Consider the following 9,358-nt stretch of genomic DNA (forward strand, 5'->3'; position numbering starts at 1 on the left):
AAAAAAAAAAAAAAAAAAAAAGGTATTGCCCCTATTTATACCTCATTAATGAATCTCCATTGTGCTTAGAATAAAATCCAAATTTCTCCCTAAGTCAGACAAAGTCTTGCATGATCCGGCCCATGCCTGCCTCTGTAACATCTGCAACACTCCTCCCCTCCACACCCCAATTTCAGTTCACTCTCTTTCCTGCTGCACACCCTTCTCTCATGCTGTTCCCTCTGTTCCCTTTGCCTGGAACGCGCTTCCCTCCATCCTCACATGGCCGATTCCTTCTCATCACTCCTGTGTCAACTGGATGTCACCTCCTCAGAGAGGCCTTCCTTGACCACCATATGAAAATAGCATCCTCCCTCACCACACATATGTAATTTTTAATTATAGCCCTGGACAAATTTGTAACTTGGGGGTGACTTGGCTTCTTTCTTGTCTAGTTTTCGTCTGACCCTCTCAATAGAATGTGACCTCCACAAAGCAGAAACCATGAGAGTTTGTTCAGTTTATATCCAGTATCTGGTCTCATGTCTTATGCATAGAAAATGCCGAAGAAGAAATTTGTTGAATGAATGAAGGTCTCAAATATCAAATACCTTTATGTCCCAGCCTCCTGCTGCTCATACTCATTCCCTAAAATTCAGGTCAAGAATCCCATACAAAGTCCTCTCTGACTTCAAGAAACAGAGGTCACCATTCCTTCCATCCATGCAGGAAACGATAACTGGATGCCCACTTGGTGCCATGCAAGATGACAGGCACTGAGAACCCAGGAATAAATCAGCACACATCCCTGGACTTCAAGAATCCTGCAGTCTAGTGGACAAACTCCGTAGGATTTACCCTCTGCCTTAGGTTGCCTCCGGCCCTGCTTCTTTGTGATGTCTGCATTCACACAAAAGACCCCCTGACTCAAAAACAAAAAAAAAAAAAACAGCCCTCCCTGGAGAAAGCCCAGCTATTTATTGAGTACCACCTGCCACATGGGTTAGTCCAGCCCCAGATTTTTCCTTTATGGCCAACCCCATTTCAACCACAGCTGATGTCCCATCTGACCCTTCAGAACTGTTAAGAAATGAGGGGCAATAAATCGCCGTCCACTCGCCCAGCCTGGCTCCCTGCCACCGCGCTGCCAACGCCACCACCTCTGCCTCCACACTTCAGAAGAAAGACTTTACAGGAGCCGCAGATGATGCCGAACTTCAATTAGGCTCTGCTGGCAAATTAGTCACACAGGGTGACATTTTCCAATCATGGAACATTAGCATCCCTCTTAATTATGAAATTGTGGAGCTAACATGTTTGGGAGAGAATAAGACCAGTATTCTCAGCATCACAACACACACATGCACACATGCACGTGCACACGCATGCACACGGGGCCATGGGATGCTGGCATTCACCTCTCCCCTAACATTGTTTAAAGTTAACTTTGCCTTTGCTTAGAAGGAGAGATGAAACCACATGAAGGAAATCCTTAAATCTCAGGGGCTAGTTCTAAGAATTTTACAGACAAAAAGAATTGTGGAAAACAATGGCTGAAATGCTGAGAGCATTAAGCCAGACTGAGATTAAACTGTCTGCTCTTTAGATTCAGGCCCGGAAGCTAAGAGTGCTTACGTGGGGATGGGATGTAAGTTTGCCACGCTCCTAGGATGGGATGTAAGTTTGCCATGCTCCTACTCTGTGACTTTGTGAGAGGCATAGAAACTGAAACTCTCCTCCCTCACCTAGAACTCATTCATTCAACAAAGACTCATTGAGTGTCTACTAGGTGCCAGGCACTGACAGAAGCACTCAGGATACATGGTGAACAAGGAACTCTAATGCGCATGTGCACACGTGAACAATGACAATGGTCAACACTTACATAGCTTGGACAACACAAATGTGTTAGGCAGCACAGCAGTGATGTTCATTCCTCTGATACTCACCAGGCAGAATAGCTTGATGCACCTGCCGCTGGAGCCATCCCTGCTTGAAAAGGCAGCTCTTCCCAGGTCAAAGTCTACCTTTAGCCACTCTTCCTCAATGGGACCTTCCCATAGCTGAGTATCTAATACATTTTGGTCACTAGAAAGAAATGAAAGTTTAGAGCGTATAAACATTGTTTTAAATATATAAATAAACAGATATAGGCAGTATATTTCCATGTTAAAAGCAAGAGAAATAGAGGATAAGTGATTTATGCAAAGTTAAACCAAATTTATAGTTATTAAATATGTATTTGCATATGCATACACATATATACACACACATACACATATGGATATAGATGGGTGTGTTTGGTATATTTATATATGTGTGTGCATGTGTTTGTGTGTGTATTCATATATCCACTTCCATATTCTGTTTATCTCAGGGTTCCTTGAAGGAATAAATAAGTATGTTAATTCCCTACCAAAGGGTCTAGCACAGAGTAGGCATCCAGGAAGCAGTACCTATAATTGCTGTCTTTGCTTTATGACTATCTGAATGTGATGACAAGCCAGGCTTCTCCACCCTGCACCTTCTGGTACTGCATTTCTGAAGGCTACATCTGCACTTGCAGCTCTACTAACATAAAGCCTGTAGCTCCATCATAACACGGCTGCCTGATCCAGCCTGGAGATGCCGCCTGCCTCCTTCACAGTGGGAGCCACCCTATCCTATCCTGCGGGTGCTTTAGCAGGGCAGGGACAGCCACCATCATCATGCCTGCAAGTCCAGCACTGTCCTCTGTCAAGCATATAAAATACAGTTACTCTTTTGTATTCCTTTTGTCATGTCCTCCTTCCTCCCATCTGATGTCACCTGTCTATGCACACTCAATCAGGGGACAAACGATGATCGAAGCTGGAGACCATCCAGGAGCTCAGCATGCCGGGAGGCTGACTGGAGCTAAATGCAATCAATCTCTTGTCTGTCCACCCTCTATTGCTCCAAGCACACTGGCTCTGGTTAAAAGCCAGAGACAGGACTTCTAGTCCAGTGTTCTTTGACTTATCACTTTCTCCCCTTCTAAGCTACATCTAGACAGAGCCCAGTCCCCTCCCCATGGCATGCTGCCAGTCATGAAAATGTCACTGGAATGTTTCATCTTTTTTTTTTTAATGCTGCTCCTTGTCGCCACAGATTGATCTGCCAGTTAAATATTTAGACATGTTCATCCACCTTGGTCATAAAACACTGCTTGACTTTGAGCAATGAGCAAGGAGGTACTAAGGCTGCAACTATTCCCTGCCTGGGACATGGGGAGAGATGGAGGCAATGACAAGAAGAGCATTTCATCCCTTGGGTCTGTGCATCTCTGCCAAAATCCAAAGCAACCAAACTTCAGCAAGTTCAACACTGCACCTCCAGAGCTTGAGGGGGCTAATGGGACCACCGGTTCCCATGTTAAGTGGGCAAGGTCATCAGTCCTGCTCAATTACACTCACTGGCCTGGCTCAGTCAGTCCCTTTCTACCCCAGCCTTCCCAGTTAGCAAATGGCCTTCCTGACAGCTGGCTCATTGAATCTTTGCAGTATCCATAGGAAAGCTAAAAGTGCTGGCAACATGGCATGACACCCATTATCTCACTTCATTGTCACAACAATCCCCCATGAAATGGGAATTCTTGCCCCATTTTACAAATGAGAAAGCTGACAATCACAGAGGTTAAGTGAATGGTCAGCCCAAAGTGACTTGGGAGAGATGGAGGGGTCTTCTACTAAGACTAGCTCAACACCCCTGTGAACTCCACGTGTTCTCTCCACCACACAGCTATAAAAGTCACCAAATAACCACAGAAGGTTACCACCAAAGTAGACCCTTTGAATTCGTGTCTTATCACCTTGGCCAAAAATCCCCGTTATTCCTCTGTGAATTCTGCAGATGCTCAAGGTTCTTCTTGGGAAATATTCCTTGCTTCCTAATCATAGGAAGCGATATAGGGCCAAAGGAATGGAACATCTGAGCTTCCCGCCTGGACATCTGAATGTCTAAACTATAAGGCATTTTCAGAGCCATGGCCGTCAAAGCCCAGGGACCCTGCTCCACCTTGTCTACAATAACATGACCTTCAGAATGTGGACCATCATTAGCAACTCTTCAAAGGTAGCCTAGAAGGGCCCTGGGTGACATAAGGGCAAGGTGGACGAAGCGGGTGACAGAGAACAGTGTGTTATGGAGGCTACTGGACACTCCCGAGCCCAGTGTTTGCTCTGATCATGAAAAAGATTTGCAGGCCGGGTTCAGTAGCTCACGCCTATAATCCCAGCACTTTGGGAGGTTGAGGCAGGTGGATCACAAGGTCAGGAGTTCAAGACCAACCTGGCCAACATGGTAAATGCCCATCTCTACTAAAATACAAAAATTACCCTGGTGGTGGTGGCAGGAGCCTGCATCTTGGGAGGCTGAGGCAGGAGAATTTCTTGAACTCAGAAGGCGGAGGTTGCAGTGAGCTGAGACCGTGCCATTGAACTTCAACCTGGGTGACAGAGTGAGACTCAGTCTCAAAAAAAAAAAAAAATGAAAAAAGAAAAATAAGAAAAAGATTTGCAAAGAAACTCTCATTTTCATTCTCTTGTTTCAAAAATAAGCCGATTTTCAGTCATCTAAGCAGTTGGCAAGTGGGGAAGGGGTGGGGGGCTGGAGGGAAGGGTGTGGAGGCAGGGGCTGGAAGCTTGGAACTGTCCAACAGTCAAAGAAGCACAAGGCAAGTTCTGCTTGGGACCAAGGACTCCAGCTAGAGAAGCCACCACCACAGCGTCCACCTTCTGCGGGGAACAGCCAGAGGGATGTTAGTGATTACTGAATCCTATTCTCTCACTCTCGACTTGGAGAAATTGAGGCTTTGAGAGAATTTTAAGTGCCTTCCAGAGGATCACTCGGATTTCCTAACTCCCAGCCAGCACCCATATTTGTCTCTGGAAAACAACCCCAGTGATTACCATCTTGGAGACACTCCAAAATTCCCCAAAGATACTAATATAACAGTGAAGGTCACAGTCTTTGGTTAAAGAAGTATTTGATCAAGGAAGAAAGTAAATAAAAAGAGAATGGAAAATGCTAAGAAAAATAAAAATAAAAGATACTAGATGGGTCTAAAAAGATCTACCTTGTCATTGTATACCTTTCCAGTATGTGTAGTGGTCTATATTCAGGCATTAGAATCTGCAATATTTGTTTCCAATGGCCACCAAGATTACATGTTCATTCAAAATTATACATCCTTAAGCTGAGTTTTTATTAAAATGGTGAAGCAATAAAGCCACAATAGCTATGATGAGATCAGTGACACACCCAAAAAGCAGCATATTTTCATCCAACATCAATGTCACTTCCATCGGCTTCTTCCTAAACCAGTCTAAAAGGAGCAGGATTGCATTTCCTCAGGATTGCCTCTTACTCATAGGCAAACTCCCTCTAACTCTTCCCTCCTTACTGATCTTTGTCTGTTGAGAAAAAGCTGAACTACTGCCTCTCAGAAGTAGCAACCAGGTTTTACCTGTTTCAAAAATATGCTCAGAATAACACTTACATGATCCACCAGACTCAGCCTGGATCTTTAAGCCTCGCCCTTCCAGAACAACTCAGTCACAGGGAGCTCACAAAAAATATCAGTAAATGCCTTTTTCATTGCATTTATTGATACCTAAGAGTCTAAAAGGTAGGAGTTCACCTACTTTACTCCTGTGATAAAACATGCTTCTTCAATTAGAGGAAAGTAATCCTTTCTGCCCACTCTTTGAAGCACATTTCTACCCCACAGTAGCTCTTCCCAAATTGGTCAAAGCCTCACATTTATCAAGCCACATGACACCAGCAGGCAGGATGGCTGCGTTGTAAACTGACACACATCAGGAGTACTTTTCTGTGCTGAATGGGTAAGAGGATTAGTCAAGACTTTCTGGCTACAAGCCTACAACAAAGTAATTTAAGATAAGAACAAAGGTGAATTATTGTGGCCACAAATTCCAAGAGTAAAATCTAATGCAAGCTTATCTAGATCAAGAATGTCATCAGGTATCTACCTACCTACCTACCTACCTACCTACCTACCTACTGCTCCATCTCTCAACCTCTTTCTGCAACTCTTCCATCTCTCAACTCTGCTTCTGTCTGGGTGTTAGCTTCAACTTCTTTCTTACTATGTAGGGTCCTCTTCCGTGGCATGAACAGGGGCCTCAGGTGGCTCTACATTTATAGCACTTCAGTTGGTAAAACACCCAAGAAGGAGGAAGATCTCCTCCTTCCTAGGTGCATGGATCGGCCTTGCTTGAGTCACATCTACATTCCTGGATCAATCAATGTGGCCATGGCAAAAGAGGAATGCAGATACAGTAACTGGTAGCTTCTACCAGAATGACAAGGAACGGAAGAGAGGCAGTTTCCCAAAAGAAATGGCAGTGCCATTGCCAGAAAATAAAAATAGGGACAAATATATTAGATGTCCACATGGAAAGACAAGCCAGCAGTTCTTCCTTCATGAGACTAGTTTTTAAAAATGGACTCAGAGATTTCTATAGAAGACCAGGTGCGGTGGCTCACTCCTGTAATCCCAGTACTTTGGGAGGCTGAAGCTGGCAGATCACCTAAGGTCAGGAGTTTTGGACCAACCTGACCAAAGTGGCAAAACCCTGTCTCTACCAAAAATACAAAAGTTAGCCAGGTGTGGTGGTATGTGCCTATAACCCCAGAAACTCAGGAGGCCAAGACAGGAGAATCTCTTGAACCCAGTAGGCAGTGGTTATAGTGAGCCAAGATCACACCACTGCACTCCAACCTGGGCGACAGAGAGAGACTCTCTCTCGACAAAGAAAAAAAGAGACAGAGAAAGAAATTTCTACAGAACGTTTACATTCTAGATGTAAAGAATAGGAAATAGGAAGCTAAGCTTGGGCCTCATAATCTCCAAACCAGATGTTTGGGGAGAAGACTGGTCTTGGGAGTGTCAGGAGTGTGTCTAGCTACTAATGGAGCCATAGGTTTTCCCATTTGACTCTTGGTCCCTGTGAACATCCTTCCCCAGTCAGGAACCTTGAAGGAGATAAATGGTGAAAAATATGATTCAGAGACAACATTTTATTCAAATCTCTGGCAGTCTCTCAATCCTCTGTGCCCTGCCTTCTCTCTAAAAGTTCCTCTTGAACTCATGCTTGCACAGGCCACATGGGAAAGAAAAAGGAGGAAGATAGGGGAGAAGAGAATAAAGCAGGATGTGCAGTCAAGAGAGGCTGGCGCATGCTCACAGCTGGGAGGCGGACTTCAAAAGATGCTGAACAGAGTGTTAGTGCTTCTCCCCACCACACCCGCCTCCACGTCGGCTCCATGCAAAGTCTGCATTAGGCGAGTTTCCCAGACCGTGGCTGATGATGTTGATGACAATAATGGACAGCTCAGGGATGAGCATTTTTTCCATCACTTGCCAGTAAGTGACTCAGAGCAAGTTACTTAACACCTATCATCCTCAATTTCCACATCTGTAAAATGGGAATAGTGAGTATTACAGAGTTGTCATGAAAATTAAATGAGATAATGCCTTAAAAATACTTAGAACAGGCCAGGCACCGTGGTTCATATCTGTAACCTTAGTAGTTTGGGAGGCCAAGATGGGAGAATCACTTGAACCCAGGAGTTCGAGACCAGTCTGGGCAACATAGGGAAAACTTATCTCTACAAAAAAACTTAAAAATTAGCCGGGTGGGGTGGCATGTGCCTGTAGTCTCAGCTACTCTGGATGCTGAAGTAGAACGGTTATTTGAGCCTGGGAGGTTGAGGCTGCAGTGAGCCGGGACCATGCCATTTTACTCCAGCCTGGGCAAACAGAACAAGACTCTGTCTCAAAAAAAAAAAAAAAAAAAAAAGCCTAGAACAGCACCTGGAACATGGCAAACTCTCAACAAGTGTTAAGCGTACTGTTATCATTAGCAGCAAGGTCTATATTCAGTCTTTAAACTGAAAAAAAAAAAGTCTCAATCACAGAGGCACTATTTTTCAAGTGTGTCATTTTCATGAATTAAATATAAACTCATTGAAGATTGTTACTGAATACAGTGTACCCTACAGTAATTATGTATCTTCTCAATCAGTCAACATTCAGGTGCAGTTACTCCCATGTGGAGATTCCTTTTTTCCAATTAAAAGAATTTCATATTCAAAAAAAGGTTGACAAGTACAAATACATATCACAGTGTTGTCTCTATAGTGACTTCAACTCCAGATAAGCCATGACTCTGATGCACAGGTTAGGACTAGATCTCTTACCTTTTCAAAGAAAGATGCTCTTTTTCTATTGCCCTTTGCTACCATTGCTTGCAAAGAAATTAAGTAGAATTCATGGCATCAGCAAGCATTAAATATCCCCATCTGTCCTGCCTACCCTAGGAGTTTTGCGCACCTGGATTTTTCTCTCCTGCCCATGATGGATGGCCAGGAGCCACACTGTCAGAATGACTTCCAATCCATAAATAGCTCTGCCATTTAGATGCCATGGGGATAACATTAATACCAAACACAAAAGCTAAATAAAAAGCCTTTAGCAACTGAATGGCCCTTAGATTTCAGAGTTATCGATCCAGTGGAGCCTGCTAAGTTATTATGGCTACAGTTCTGCTCAGAGAAATCTGTGATCCTGAGGAAAGTTAGCAAAAGTCACGGTCACCTTTAACTACAAAGCACAGGGAAAGGACTCCAGGGCAGCTAATTACCCCATCCACTCTGGCATATTCCAAAGGCTGCGTTCATTCCTCTGCATTCTGGTCTGAGGAATGGTTCTGTGGCTCAGTTTCCCCAGGTGAGCAATAGTTCAAAACTTTTGATTTCAGTCTCATAACAACTCTCCAAGATAGGATGGATATTATGACACTTCTGTATAATAGCCAAGAAATTAAGAAACAAAAAGGTCACGTGATTTCCCCAATATCAAGCAATATGCGATTGATAGAGCTGGGGCGAGAATGGCAGTCCCCGCCTCCCCCAAGCCCAGGAAGCTCCAGCTCGGCTCTTGGAACCTGCAACTAGCTCTTTGCATCATCTCCTAAGACTTTCTTTGATTGAGGACTTAGACTCCACCTGGCACTAGGAATTGCTATCACCTAGAATTATTTACACCTCCTTCCCTTAATAACCGCCCCTACTTCGGGTCTGAACTGAGTTTGTCATACTGCCTTAGGCTAACTGTTGAGCAAAAGCACTGAGGTGGCCACCAGCAAATGCTGCTTGGTGCAGGCTGGCATTCATGGGCAGAAGGGGTTGAATTTGCCTTGGTTCTTTAGCATCCTGCACAAAGCCATGCTGGGGCTGGGTTGCAGGATCACAGTGGGTGAGATAGAGGGAGGGTGTGTCAGATGGACCCCACTCCCTATGCTTTTCTTTTTTCTTTTTTTTTTTTTTTTTTTTT

This window comes from Cebus imitator, unplaced genomic scaffold (genome assembly GCF_001604975.1).
Source record: "Cebus imitator isolate Cc_AM_T3 unplaced genomic scaffold, Cebus_imitator-1.0 Scaffold77, whole genome shotgun sequence".
In the NCBI taxonomy this organism is placed as follows: domain Eukaryota; kingdom Metazoa; phylum Chordata; class Mammalia; order Primates; family Cebidae; genus Cebus; species Cebus imitator.